This window comes from Microcaecilia unicolor, chromosome 1 (genome assembly GCF_901765095.1).
Source record: "Microcaecilia unicolor chromosome 1, aMicUni1.1, whole genome shotgun sequence".
Taxonomy (NCBI): Eukaryota; Metazoa; Chordata; class Amphibia; order Gymnophiona; family Siphonopidae; genus Microcaecilia; species Microcaecilia unicolor.
Genome location: NC_044031.1, coordinates 43,319,689 through 43,333,622, shown reverse-complemented (window position 1 = coordinate 43,333,622; position 13,934 = coordinate 43,319,689). Strand labels below are relative to the sequence as shown.

The following is a 13,934-nucleotide window of genomic DNA, read 5'->3' as shown; positions in this document are numbered from 1 at the left end:
CAGGCGTAGGGTGCAGCGAGACAGAAGGTGCGAAGTCTGGAGTTGGCAGTAGTGGAGAAGGGAACAGATAAGAAGGATTTATCCACGGAGCGGAGTGCACGGGAAGGGGTGTAGGGAAGGACGAGTGTGGAGAGATACTGGGGAGCAGCAGAGTGACTACAATTATAGGTTAGTAGAAGACGTTTGAACAGGATGCGAAAACGGATAGGGAGCCAGTGAAGCGACTTGAGGAGAGGGGTAGTATGAGTAAAGCGACCCTATGCTTAACTCTACAAGCCCTTTTCTCTCAGTAATCCTCTACTTGTCCCATGCTTTCTTGGATTTAGATACCATAATCTCTCCTTGAAGGCTGTTCTATTCATCCATCATTCTTTTTGTAAGGAAATTTCCTTAGATTACTTCTGAGTCTATCCCCTTTCACCCTCATCCCACACCCCCTTATTCCAGAGCTTGCCTTTCATTTGAAAGAGTTCCCCCTCTTAGACCAATACCTCTATGCACATCTCTCCCCTCTTCTATTTTTCTTCCAAAATATAGGCCCTTGAGGAAAGCCTGAATTAGCATAACAAGTAGGTCTCTATGATTAACATGTGTTAAAATTTTAATGCACATTGAATTGCTGTGGGTCTCTCCCTCACGCACAATTCAGTATGGCTCTATTCCCTGGCCTCTCCTGGGCTGCACAGACCACCTGCTGGGTCCCGAGTCAGCCCTGCTACTGTGGAAAGAGGCAGCTATCAGAAGAGCTCCCAAGCACTGTGGGAAAGGCGGAGCTGCGCACCTGTGAACCAAAGCAACTACGAAGGTACAAGTCCCTGGCACTTTAGGTCTGGGGCAAGGCAGGAGAGGATCTGGGCAGCAGCACTGGTGTCCAGAAGAGGTGGCCTGTTGGGAGTGGAAGGCTGCAGCCCTTGCTTGTGGACTGCGTTCTCTCCTACCTGCCCCTCTTGCCCTCTGACCTTGCCTTTAACGCTGCAGCGCTAAGGCATGCTGCTTCTTTCCTGAAACCTCTCTGTAGCTTTTCACCCAGAAACAAGTTGTGTCAGAGAAAGCAGGATGCTAGAGGTTTCGAGCAGGTGAAAAAAGTAGCATGCCTTCAGTGCTGCAGTGTTAAAGGCAAGGTCGAACAGCCAAGCGGAAGAGGTGAGAGAACACGAACTGCAGGGACCAGGGAGGGGGGCAGGTTCAAAAGAACAGGAAGATTTGCTTGGAGAAAGATGCAGACGAAGGAATCAATCATGCATATCGATAGCTGGGTGGCTACTTGTCACCAAGGATCACTTGGTCACTTGCCTGCCTGGTGCAACGATGGCAAACCTATCACCTACATAAGATTTCAGGCAATCACCTCCGAAGGGACACCACCTTGTAATGGTGGAGGGGCTTCCGTGCTTCAATGACTCAGAGGGCTATGCTGAAGGGTTACCCATATCAGACAGGCCTCTGAGGAGAAACCAGACAAAGAGTGTCCCAAACTAGGGAGAGTGGAAAGATGGTGACCTGAAGCTCATACGCTCAACTGCCCAGCTGTCTTCTGAAGTTCTGTCTTTATTTGAAATTTCCTCTTTGCATCTGCAGTTACCTTAACTGAGAGGAAGGGGACAATGGGGGGGGTCAGCCGCCGATGGCCAGCGTTTTGTCCCCTGTGCAGCTAGTGTGGGACCGCTGCGCAACGAGCTGCCCACAGAAGACTGGGTCGATGAGTCCTTTGATTAGCGTCGGCAAAGGAGCGTCAATGCTCTTGGACCTGGAAACAACTTCATCGCTCTCAAATCATTTACCCACCATGTCCAAAGGAGTGGAGGAGTGAGTTAGGAGTGTATGCTGAAACTGAAGTCGTTTACAGCTGAACCAGTGTCGGCGGTGCCACTCCTAAACCCATAAGAGCTACCAGCTTGGAGTTTTTGGCTCCCGTGGAGGTTACATTGAATATCATCTGGAAGGCGCTCCAGGACCTAACGATGGCAGTAAATAATTTTGCTTCAGATATAATCTTATTAGTGAGCCACATGGATAATCTAATCGATTCCTTTGAGAATGAAAAATTGATACAGCAAATGAAGTTCTACAGGAATAGGAAATGGTTAAGATTTTGAAAATGTTAATAGACCAGAAAGATTTGAACAAAATGAATATTATTACAGATGATTAATATCAAGATTGTTGTTTTCCCAGAGTTCTGGGTATGACTCCTAAAGTTTTTTTTCCTCTGAAATGATTCCTCTTAGTATATTAATTCAAAAGGAGTGAAGCCTGTGAAACTGGGATTACTTTAATCAGTGGGAATTGGATCAGAGATTCAAGTGTTTGTATTGTTAAATAATTTCTGGTTTTAAAAAGGGGGAAAAATGAAATCAGGTGTATTATTTCCACTAATATTGGACAACAAGTATGTTTCCAACTAAATTAATTGACTATACACCATCTTGGGTTTGAAGAAGCCAACCAGATGATCAATGTGGAATAATGATTCAGATAAATAATAACTGGGGATAATCAGGTTAATACCACATTTTCTTGGTTTACTGTTTAATTGATCTTGTCTTGTTTCACTCTCCCTTTTTATTTTGTGGTCTAAGAAAGAGAAAGATTGTATATAATCTAAAAAAAAAAAATAGATTTCAGGCAATGCTGAGGAGTCAGCTGTCTTGGTACATATGGGTACCAATGACCTGGGAAAGTGAGGGGTAGGTTCTGGAAGCCAAGTTTAGGCTTTTAGGTAGAAAATTGAAAACCAGGAATTCTAGTAGCTTTCTCAGAAATGTTGCCTGTTCCACAGGCAGAGAGGCCTAAGAGGCAGGCAGAGCTCCAGAGTTTGAATGTATGAATGAGATGGTGCAGGAAGGAGAAATTTAAATTTATTAGAAATTGGGCAACATTATGGGGAAAGGGGAGACTATTTCGAAAAGACGGGCTTCCTCCTTAACCAGGTTGCTGGCATCAACATTTAAAAGGAAGATAGAGAAGCTTTTAAAATAGAAATCAGGGGAAAGCCTAGAGTCACTCAAGAGCACATGGTTTGGAACAAGGTATCTGAAGGACAAAAAGTAAAAAAAAAAAAAAAAAAACAGGGAAGTTAGGGCATCCAGATAGAGAGGTTGCAATAAAGGTATTAGTAGACCAGGTACCTTTATGTTTCAACAGTTTTTATTAAGACAATACAACTTGAACACTAGCATAATATATATACAGTGTACTGCTAGAATACAATGCTCATTTAAGCCAGATTAATTACTTCAACAGTTATACCCGACTTTCTTTATTATTCCCCCCCCCCCCCCCCACTTTGTGAGTGCAAAGACCATTTTATGATTTAAACAAACATTCTCATTAAACCAATTGCAAACCACAACAACCAATATCAGGTGCCTTTATTTAAAGAGCAGACAAATGGGTAGACCATACAGACCTTTATGAAGCGCTGCTTACGACTGGTAGCACTATAGAAATGATTAGTAGTAGTAGTATTTGTCGTCATCTACTATGCTACTAATCATCGTCACCTGCGAAGCAAGTTAACAGGTCAACACACATTTTTTTTTTTGAAGTAACATAGTACATGACAGATAAAGACCTGTATGGTCCATCCAGTCTGCCCAACAAGAAAACTCATTTTATATGGTATGTGATACTTCATATGTGTACCTGAGTTTGATTTGTCCTTGCCTTTCTCAGGACACAGACCGTAGAAGTCTGCCCAGTACTGTACTGTTCTTGTATTAAGTTCTAAAGCTAACGTCGAAGCCCCTTAAAATTTATACTCCAGCCCATCCCTATCTATTCAGTCACGATCAGGGTATTGACTGTAGAAGTCTGTCCAGCTCCTGTATACAAATGCTAGAAGACTTAAAAATAAGTTGAGAGAGTTAGAACACAATGCTAAATAAGAATGTATTTATTTATTTAACAAATTTATACCCCACATTTTCCCACTTAGTTGCAGGCTCAATGTGGCTTACAGAATACCGTAAAGGTAGGCTCCGGTTCAGTAATACAAATAACATAGTATAATAGAAAGCATGTAAAAAAACATAAGTATAAGCAACTAAGAAAGAGAGGGGAGGGTGCTAGAAGTCTAGTACGGTTCATATTTAGCTGTGTCGCAGGAAGTAAAAAGTTAACTTGGGTCAGGGGGGTAGGCCTTCTTAAATAGGTTGGTTTTCAGTAGTTTCCTGAAGTTAGGATGGTTATGGATAGATCTCACTGTTTTGGGCAAAGCGTTCCACAGTTGTGAGCTTATGTAAGAAAAGCTGGATGCATAAGTGGATTTATATCTAAGTCCATTGAAGTCTGGATAATGCAGATTTAAATAAGTTCGGGATAGGCCGGTACTGTTTCTGGGTGGTATATATAATAGAAATCTGAGAACTGGTAGAAGGCAAACCAATGTGGCACTGTCATACCAGGATACAAATTATACTGCTATGATAGGGTGAATCAAATTGGTGGAAGCACAGTGCTATGTGTTAAAGGTGATCTTGAATTAAAGAAAGTTCTGCAGGAAGCAAAATACAACCTGGAATCGTTATAGAAATTAGCTAACCTATTGAAGAAGGCTTTAAACTAGAAATCACTGGGACAGGATAATCAAAGTCCTAAGGTAAGTGAAGTATTAAATACCTCTACAAAAATGGGAAAAAGTGGCAAAGTCTGGAAAACAGTATATACTAATGCCCAAAATATGGGAAATAAGGTTTTAGATCTTAAAGCTGTAATGGAAGAGGCAGATTTGGATTTAGTGACGATCAGAGACACATGGTTTACAGAGAACCATTACTAGGATATAATCTGGTCAGGAAAGACAAGGTAGGACGAAAGGGAGGGGGAGTAGTATTACACGTTAAAGATAATATTAAAGCCACACAATTGCAAGAACCTACAGGGTAAGAAAGAGGCACTGTGGGTCAATCTGGAAAGAGGGAACAGCAAATGTATTTACTTGGGTATGATAAACAGGCCTCCTTCACGGACAGATTTAATTGAAGACATTCAAAATATAGCTTTGAAAGGGGAAGCAATTTTAATATGCCAGATGTTGATGGGAATACCTCTTGCTGGGAGTTGTAGAAGTAGGGAGATCCTGAATTCTCTACAAGGCAAACTATTGCAACAGTTGACAATGGTTAGGATAGGGCCATAATGGACTTAGTGCTTGCTAATGGGAACAGTTTCTGTAGAAGGTGCATCTGTCATTCACTGATTACCAGATGGTGTGGTCTAATATCAAGATAGGTGTGGAGAGGGTTAATTCAAAGGTGAAGGTTCTAGACTTCAAAAAAAAAAAACTAACTTTGTTCAGATGGAGGATTACCTAGCTGGATGGGAACATCTGGAAGCAGTTGGAAAGCAGTGAGCAAAACTGAAAAGGAGCTATTGTAAGGGCGGCAAACCTGAGTGGAGGAGTAGCCTAGTGGTTAGTGCAGCAGACTTTGATCTTGGAGAACTGGGTTCGGTTCCCACTGCAGCTCCTTGTGACTGTGGCAAGTCACTTAACCCTCCATTGCCCCAGGTACAAAATAAGTACCTGTATATATGTAAACCGCTTTGAATGTAGTTGCAAAATACCACAGAAAGGCGGTATATCAAGTCCCATTTCACTTTCCCTCTTTAAGGAACATAAACAAAAGTAAGAGGAAAACGAGGCTGCTTTGGTTCTCAAAGGTACTAGCTAAAAAGGTGTTCCAACCTAGAACCAATTACAACTCCCCCAGCAGATATACTAAACACATACAGGCATGAATTGAGGTTGTTGGGCCCAATTTGGAGCTATGAGAATCAGATCCATTCCCTCCTGTAGCACCTTACAAATCAGTTTTGAGATTAAGGGTGTTGGAAGAAAGGCATGAGAGACCTTTATTCCAATGGAGGAAAAAAGTATCATCTGCTGCTTGACTGTCTTGAGGTGAGTCTGATGCAAAAGTGCTTGCATTTGGTATTGAGGTGTGTAGCAAAGAGGCCGACTAGTGGAGTACCCCAAAGCTTGAAAATCTGTTGTGCTACCTGGTTTGAAAGGGACCACTCATGAGAAGCTAGAACACTGCTGAGATTCTGGAATGTATAAAGCTTGGAGGAACGCTTGAAGTTGAAGCAGTTTTGAGCCATATTCGATAGGCCTCCTGACAGAGAATGAGAACCCATGCCTCCCTGCTTTTTGAGGTAAAACATAACTTGATTGTCTGTCTGCAGGAGAACCATTTGCCCCTTGATGTGATGGGAGAAAGATATTAGGGCATAATAAACTTCTCAAAGTTCGAGAAGATTGATGTGGCAGGAAGTCTCCTTGAGTGTCCACTAACCCTGTGTGCGGTAATGCTAAAGATAGGCTCCCCAACCATGTGGGGAGGCATCCATTATAAGAACTAGATCTGCAGAAGGAGTAGTAAAAGTTTCCCCTTTGGAGAGGTTTATATAATGTCATACCACCAGTTGAGACCTGCCTTCATTTGCGAGGTCAATGTGACTTTCCAGCTGATTTTCGAAAGAGATCGCCGCCCATCTTCCGACACAAATCGGGAGATGGGTGGCGATCTCCAGAATCCGGCCAAATCAGCATAATCGAAAGCCGATTATGGGCGGCTTCAACTGCGTTCCGTCGCGGGACCGGCAAAAGTTCAAGGGGACGTGTCGGCATGGTAGCGAAGGCGGGACAGGGGCAGAATGGGGGTGTGCATTCAGATGGGCGGCTTCACCCGATAATGGAAAAAAGAAAGCCGGCTTTCACGAGAATTTGGTCCGCTTTATTTGGACCCTTTTTTTTTCAGGTCCAAGTCCCAAAAAACTGCCCGAACTGACCAGATGACCACCGGAGGGAATCGGGGATCAACTCCCCTAACCCCCCCTCACAAAAAAAAAATTAAAACATTTTTTTGCCAGCCTCAAATGTCATACCTAGCTCCCTGACAGCAGTATGCAGGTCCCTGGAGCAGTTTGTAGTGGGTGCAGTGCACTTCAGGCAGGTGGACCCAGGCCCATCCCCCCCCCCCCCCACCTGTTACACTTCTGGTATTAAATGTGAGCCCTCCAAAACCCCCCAAAACCCACTGTACCCACATGTAGGTGCCCCCCTTCAGCCCTTAGGGCTATGGTAATGCTGTAGAGTTGTGGCCAGTGGTTTTTTTTTTTGGGGGGGGGGGGTTTGGGGGGCTCAGCACCCAAGGGAAGGGTGCTATGCACCTGGAAGCTATTTGTTTTCTTTTTTAAATTTTTTAGAAGTGCCCCCTAGGGTGCCACGTTGGTGTCGTGGCATGTCAGGGGGGCCAGTGCACTACAAATGCTGGCTCCTCCCATGACCAAATGCCTTGCATTTCGCCGGGTTTGAGATGGCTTGGTCCGGTTTTCATTATGGCTGAAAATCGGAGCCGCCCATCTCATCTAAACCCAGCGAGCGATTTGGCCGGCTCCAAGCGTATTTCGAAAATACGCTTGGCTTCGCCCCTTCGCAGAGCCGGCCCCAAAGATGGTCGCCCATCGATTTGGCCGGCGCCGTTCGATTATGCCCCTCCACGTGATTTTGTGTGACTGAACTGATACCATTGGGACTTGAGGCCCCACTGAATAGGTCGCACTCAGTTTTGCTGTAGAAATCATTACTATTGATGCTGATATATGTGCCAAGTGTCAAAGGAGGGACCGGGCAGTACAAACGTCTACTTGAAGATGTTGGTTGATTGGTAATGGAGATGGATTGAACACAATCCTGCAGATAGAATACTCTGTTGGATGGCATCCAATATTACTCCTATGAATTGAAGAGTGAGTAGGGTCCAGTATGGACTTATGCATGTTGATAATGAACTCCAGTGATTGCAAGGTCGTCACTGTGGTACAAAGAGCTTGAAGGAGATGTTTGGATTGCCCAACAAGCCAATCATCTAAGTAAGGAAAAACAAAAATCTCTTTCCATCCGAGATAGGCGCTACTACTGCTAGGGTTTTGGTGAATACCCTGGGAGCAGAGGAAAAGCCAAAGGGAAGGAATCTATATTAAAAATTAAGCTGATGGAATCGGACGCAGAGATATTTCCAATGAGGACAGTAAATTCAAATGCGAGTATAAGCGTCCCTTATAAGTCCACAGTAGACAGTCATGAATTTTGAAGAACTAAGAGGGAGGAAGGATTGTCTAGAGAATGCATCCTGAATCTCTCACTTGACAGAAAAGTGTTGAGTAGTAAGATCGAGAATTGATCATAAGCCCTCTGACTTTTTTCGGATTAGAAAAGGAATGTAAAATCCAGGACCTGCTATAGTCAGATTTACTAGTTCTATTGCCTGGGCTATTAGGAGAGTGAATCTCCCAGAAAAGGATGGCAAGTGTTGAGATTAAGGAGTATTTGGATGTGATAGAGGCATAGGATTGATGATTTTATCTTGTATCCATACATTACTAGGTTGAGAACCTATTTGTCTGTGGTGATTTGTTTTTGTTACATTTGTACCCCGAGCTTTCCCACTCATGACAGGCTCAATGCGGCTTACATATTGTATACAGGTACTTATTTGCACCTGGAGCAATGGAGGGTTAAGTGACTTGCCCAGTCACAAGGAGCTGTCTGTGCCTGAAGTGGGAATCAAACTCAGTTCTTCAGTTCCCCAGGACCAAAGTCCACCACCCTAACCACTAGGCCACTCCTCCAGACCTGAAGAAAGAACCAAATCCAACCTCCTAGTGGTAAAATGTAAAAAGCTAGGGGTAGCTTTGGAAGGAATTGAGGTGGAAGCAGATAAGTGTCTTCCTGTCTCATGATCTAGATCTGGAAAAGGAGGGTTGTTGAAGTCTGGGTTGTGGCTGCCTGGAATACAGTTGAAAACATTTCCTATATGAAGGCTGATATTGATAATTTTTCCTGTACAAATTTGAAAACAAGAAGTGGGACTATCCAACAGAGGATTAGACAACTCTTTAAACATGGTGTGATCCTCTAACTTGGGAGACTGCGTCCTTTACCTTTTTCTCAAAGAGGTTATCCCCTACCAATGGGGCATCTGCCAGTCTATCGTGTGTAAGTCATCTGAGACCCAAGGCCCTCAGCCAAGCCATTTGGCTGCGATAGATATGGGCCAAGCAGGGAGTCGTGTCATAAATCGTATGTATTAGTAATAAGATAAAATGTAATTTCCTCCACTGTGTATAAGAAAGTGGTTACTGGCTCAGGAAGCAGAGTAGTGAGGCAGATGTGTAGCCCCTCATAAGAAAAGGGGCAGAGATGGAGGAAGGAATGCTATGCCAATACCTTTTCAAAAACCAGTAGCGGTCTTACAATCAGTACTACTACAAAGCACAGAAGGAAAATTAGGTAGAGTGTATAACTTATTAAGCAGAGTACTTAATGAGAATGAGATCAATGTCTTGAGCAAGGGTTTGTCTTTTCTACCTGCTACATCATACAATGCCTTTAATACAAGGATAGAGTTATTTAAGTTGACACACAAACTTAAGATCATTGACTTTTTTTTATTTTTATAAACACATCAAATGCATCAGATAAGTGACTAGCTAGATGAGACAGTAGATGGATGTTTAGAATCCTATGATTCAAGTGTATTAAAACATTGTATTAAAGGATATTTCACATCTTGAGAAAACCAGTAGAAGGATGTATTCCAATTTGATTAAGCAAGAAAAAACAGCCATCAAATCATTGAAGGATACAAGAATCATTACAAAGCCTGCAGAGAAAGGTGGAAGGGTTGTCATTATGGATATAGAACAGTATTGTTAAAGAAATTACATAGACAGCTAGACAACCATAAATTTTATATGAAACTCAGAAGATCCCACTGCATGTATAAAGAAGTTCACTGAATCCATTCTAAAGACTGGTTTGGATGGAGGATATATAAAGAAAGAATTATATTTCCTGACTGTACAACATCCATGTATCCCAAGTTTGTACACATCTTACCCAAAATAGATAAGGATTTAGTTAATCCATCTTGAAGACCTATAGTTTCTGAAAATGAATCAATATTGGAACCAATTTCCATCTTCATAGACAAGTTTCTTCAAACATTGGTCCCACTCAGTCTCTCTGATTCTCAACAAGTGAAAAATTGTACGATTGAGAAATACGTGGATGTTTGACTAGATCCACTAGATTTGTTCAGGATATCAAGAAATAAGGAGTTTTAAATTTTGGATAAAAAAAACCTTTTAATATAAAACTAAAAGAAAAAAAGTCTATAATACAGAGGTTTTTTGGAGCCAATGATTAAATGTAGCTGAGCACACTTAACCATGCAGTTCCTATGAATGTTGTTTTGGTTTCAGCACCAACTGAGGCTCTTTCCTTCCGTTAATGGATAACAGTAAAATATGATAAATTAAGAACTATTCATATAGATTCCCTGAACAGACTAGTAAACTGGGATTGATCACTATCTATTGATTGATTTTTACATGGAAACTTTTTGGCAGTGATCATTTTCTTCATTTGATATTGCACATTTAAGTAACCATCGGAAGGTTTTGTAAAGGCATAATATGAGTATGTTTTCTGGATTATTTCATGATTTTTTTTTTAATGCTTTGGAGCTAAGCTGAGATACTTACCTTAAGTATTCTCAGAGGACAGCAGGATTCATATTCTCATGTGTGGGTAAATGCCGATCTGCATCATCCGGTCCGGCACTTATGCCCCCAAGTAAAAAAACAGCTTTGTGAACTGCGAAGCGCGAGCCGCCCTCCCCTGCACATGAGTGCACCTTCCTGCCCACCGCAAGAACGCGGTTCTCTGTTTAATTTTAAAGCAAAATAAGGAAAATAAAATAATGAAGACAACTCCAAGGGGAGGTGGGCGGGATTGTGAGAATATTTGCTACAGTTAAGTATCTTCGCTTTCTCAGAGGACAAGCAGGCTTTCATATTCTCATGTGTGAAAGAGGACAAGCAGGCTTTCATATTCTCACGTATGAAAGAGCTGGAGCAATGTGGAAGATGAATCCTGAGCTGCCCAGAGAGGAGCAGGAATACAGCTTAGTGGCAGGACCAAGGTTCCTGGGTGGGGGGGGTGGGGGAAGAGATGCAGGTCCACTGAGGTGTGCTTGGTTTTACTCAGCTTTTTTACTGGTGGCCGAGTAGTGGCAGAATGTTCTACTGAAGATGGCAAAGGTTTGAAATCCCTGAACTGTTTCGGCATGAGTTTTGGATATATTTGAGGCACAGGCTGAAGTTGTTGCAACTGCGGTAGTGACAAAAAAAAAAAAAAAAAAAAAGTGGTGGAAGGGAAAAGTAGCTCCAAAAGACACAGGCAGCCAGAAAGTAAGAGCTACTATATAGTTTATTAGCCAAAATATAATAATCCACAAATAGCTAACTCAGAATTCTTGCCGAGCAGTTTTTCTACGATACTATGTAAGAGCGCTTGCTGGTGCTCTGCAACACCATTATTTTCACAAGTTGTGAGTTTCTTGACCCAATCTTCAGCGACCCTTCAGAAAGGTTTTTAAACAAAACATGACCCGTGTAGGATCACGGGTCACTTGAGTTAGCTCTTTGTGGATTATTATATTTTGGCTAGAACTATGTAGTAGCTCTTACTTCCTGGCTGCCTGTCTTTTTGGAACCACTCTTCCCTTCCACCCCTTTTTTTTTTGTGTGTGCTTTGGCGTTTTGTGGAAGCTGTGTGGACCCTTTTTACATCTGTATTAGCCTGCAGTAGTGCAGCAGAGGATAGAAGCGGTTACTTTGTTATTTTCTGGTGGTCAACCTTCAGGGATTTCCCTTTACTCAGTTTAGTGCTATTAGAACAGAGCCATATGCTGTGTAGGGGTCGGATCAATGATACCAGGAAGTAGTAGTACTCCAAGGGAGCCCTTAGTATGTGTCATTGAGGGAGAACTATTTGAAACAGAACCCAGCAGTACCAAATTTTGGACCTTTGGGTCACTAACTGCATGTTCCATTGTTGTTTTGTTTTTTTAACAGAGGCAATTTTTCCTCTCTTTGTGAGAGCTACATCAGTCGCGGAACATGGAAAAAAGAACTGAGACTAAACATCGGTTGAGCAGGAAGGACTCCTCCTCACCCTATTGGCTGATGGAACTGTTCTAATCAAGCTAGGGAGAACACGCCCGGGCAGGCAGTCCACGAAGGTTACCATGTGTATATGCATTATCCTGCCCATGGAACAAAAGTGATTCTGTTTCAGAAATGGATAGGCAGTTAAGCAACACTATCAACTATAATAAAACTCACCCTCAACGTTCTGAGGACACTGACGTCAGTGAAGCCAAGCCCTGACTTCCTTCAAAAAGGTTCGAAGGTTCGTGGTGGTGAAGCCACCAAAATCGCTCCGGGCCCCGCCCTTGAGGGTGGAGCAATGGCAGAACAACGAAGGGGTTGGCAGGGAGGGAGGCAGGGAGGCAGGGTGGGAAATCGCTTCGGGGCCCCGCCCTCACGTCAAACGTCATGGCGTTGGATGCGGAGCAATGGCAGAACAACAAAGGGATTGGCCAGGGAGGGGGGGGGGGTGTTGACGACGAAAACCTTGCTAGCACCCGTTTCATTTGCTCTGAAACGGGCCTCTTTTACTAGTATTCTATAAGAAGTTTAAAAAATGACCCCATCGTGATGATCCTGAAGGTAGCCTCCCCTTATTGATATTGCCAGGAAAGGAGGGTTCCTCAAAGATAAAGACAATGAATTGAATTCCTGAGTCATCTGATTATTCCAACAATATAATTACGTTCTACCCAAAATCCACAAATCCACCAAGACCTATTATCTCTGCAATTAGTTCCTTATTAGAACCTTTTTTTTTATAGATCTGTTTGAGAAAGATATCGTACACTTGTGATTCAACCAATATCAATATTTTTTACAATACTGTATATGCTCAAGTGACTTTTTAGTGACTCGAGTCTTTACACCAGTATCCCTCAAAAAGAGGCTACAGAAATTAGATACTTCAAAGATTTCCATCTAAGACTCCCCACTGAATCTGATGTGGATTTAGCTGAACTCGATGGACTTAAACATTCTTAAATACAAAATAATGTTATCATCAGATCAAAGGTACTGCTACAGGTACTACTATGGCACCCTCAGTGGCCAACCTGTATGAAGTTTCTTACAACACACCAATTTAAGAAAAATACTCTTTTGAAAACATTACATAGATAATATACTTATGATATGGCAGGGAACAGAACAAGATCTGAATATGTTTTACCACTGGTTGAATAATATAGATAGCAATCTAAAGTTTGAAATCAGTATATTAAGAAATACATTTTTTTTCATGACCCCATTGCATTTGAGAGAGGCAAGTTTTGTTTTTTTACTTACCTTTATAGAATGGTTGAATACAGATAGCAATCTAAAAGTTTCAAATGCAGTGAGGTCATGAAAAAAATTAATTTCTTGATATACTGACTTCATAGAGGCAAGTTTATTTTGGTTTTTTTTTTTTTACTTATCTTTATAGAAAGATAACAGATGTCAAAAATTAGACTATAGAAGCTGTCATAGCAGAGCACCTAAGACAAAATTTACCTTATAGTCAGTTCCTTAAACTAAAAAAAAGCTGCTCTGACCTTTAATAGATGTACAGAGATTGAACAGCATTTTAGGGAGAATGAATCCATTAATACATTTTGAGGGATTGCCTAATATGCCTCTTCTGTTGACAGGCAGCTGCTTTTGAACCCCACTAAAAAGCTAAAAAAAAAAAAAAAAAAAAAAAGATGCGTAAAAGACATTCTAAATACAAAGGATATCACCTGTGTGCAATGGCATAATGTTCAGCATCTAGATGGCTTCTTTATTTAAAATATTAACGGTAGCATACAAAAAGGAGAACTGGAGAGATGTTAGTTCCACCTGCTTTAACCAGGACCAAAAGACTGCCTGTATCTTTGGGACACTAAATGTGGGCCCCATTCTGTGAGCTTATGTTTTGAACCCAAGTGTTGTGATAAAAGCTATTGGACTAC

The 13,934-nt window shown here is 41.9% G+C and overlaps 1 protein-coding gene across 1 annotated transcript in view; it reads right to left on the bottom strand.

The window, feature by feature from the left end:
* Positions 1 to 13,934, bottom strand: part of LOC115465827 (microtubule-associated protein 4-like) — a 287,677-nt gene that overhangs the window by 42,230 nt on the left and 231,513 nt on the right. The window lies entirely within an intron of this gene.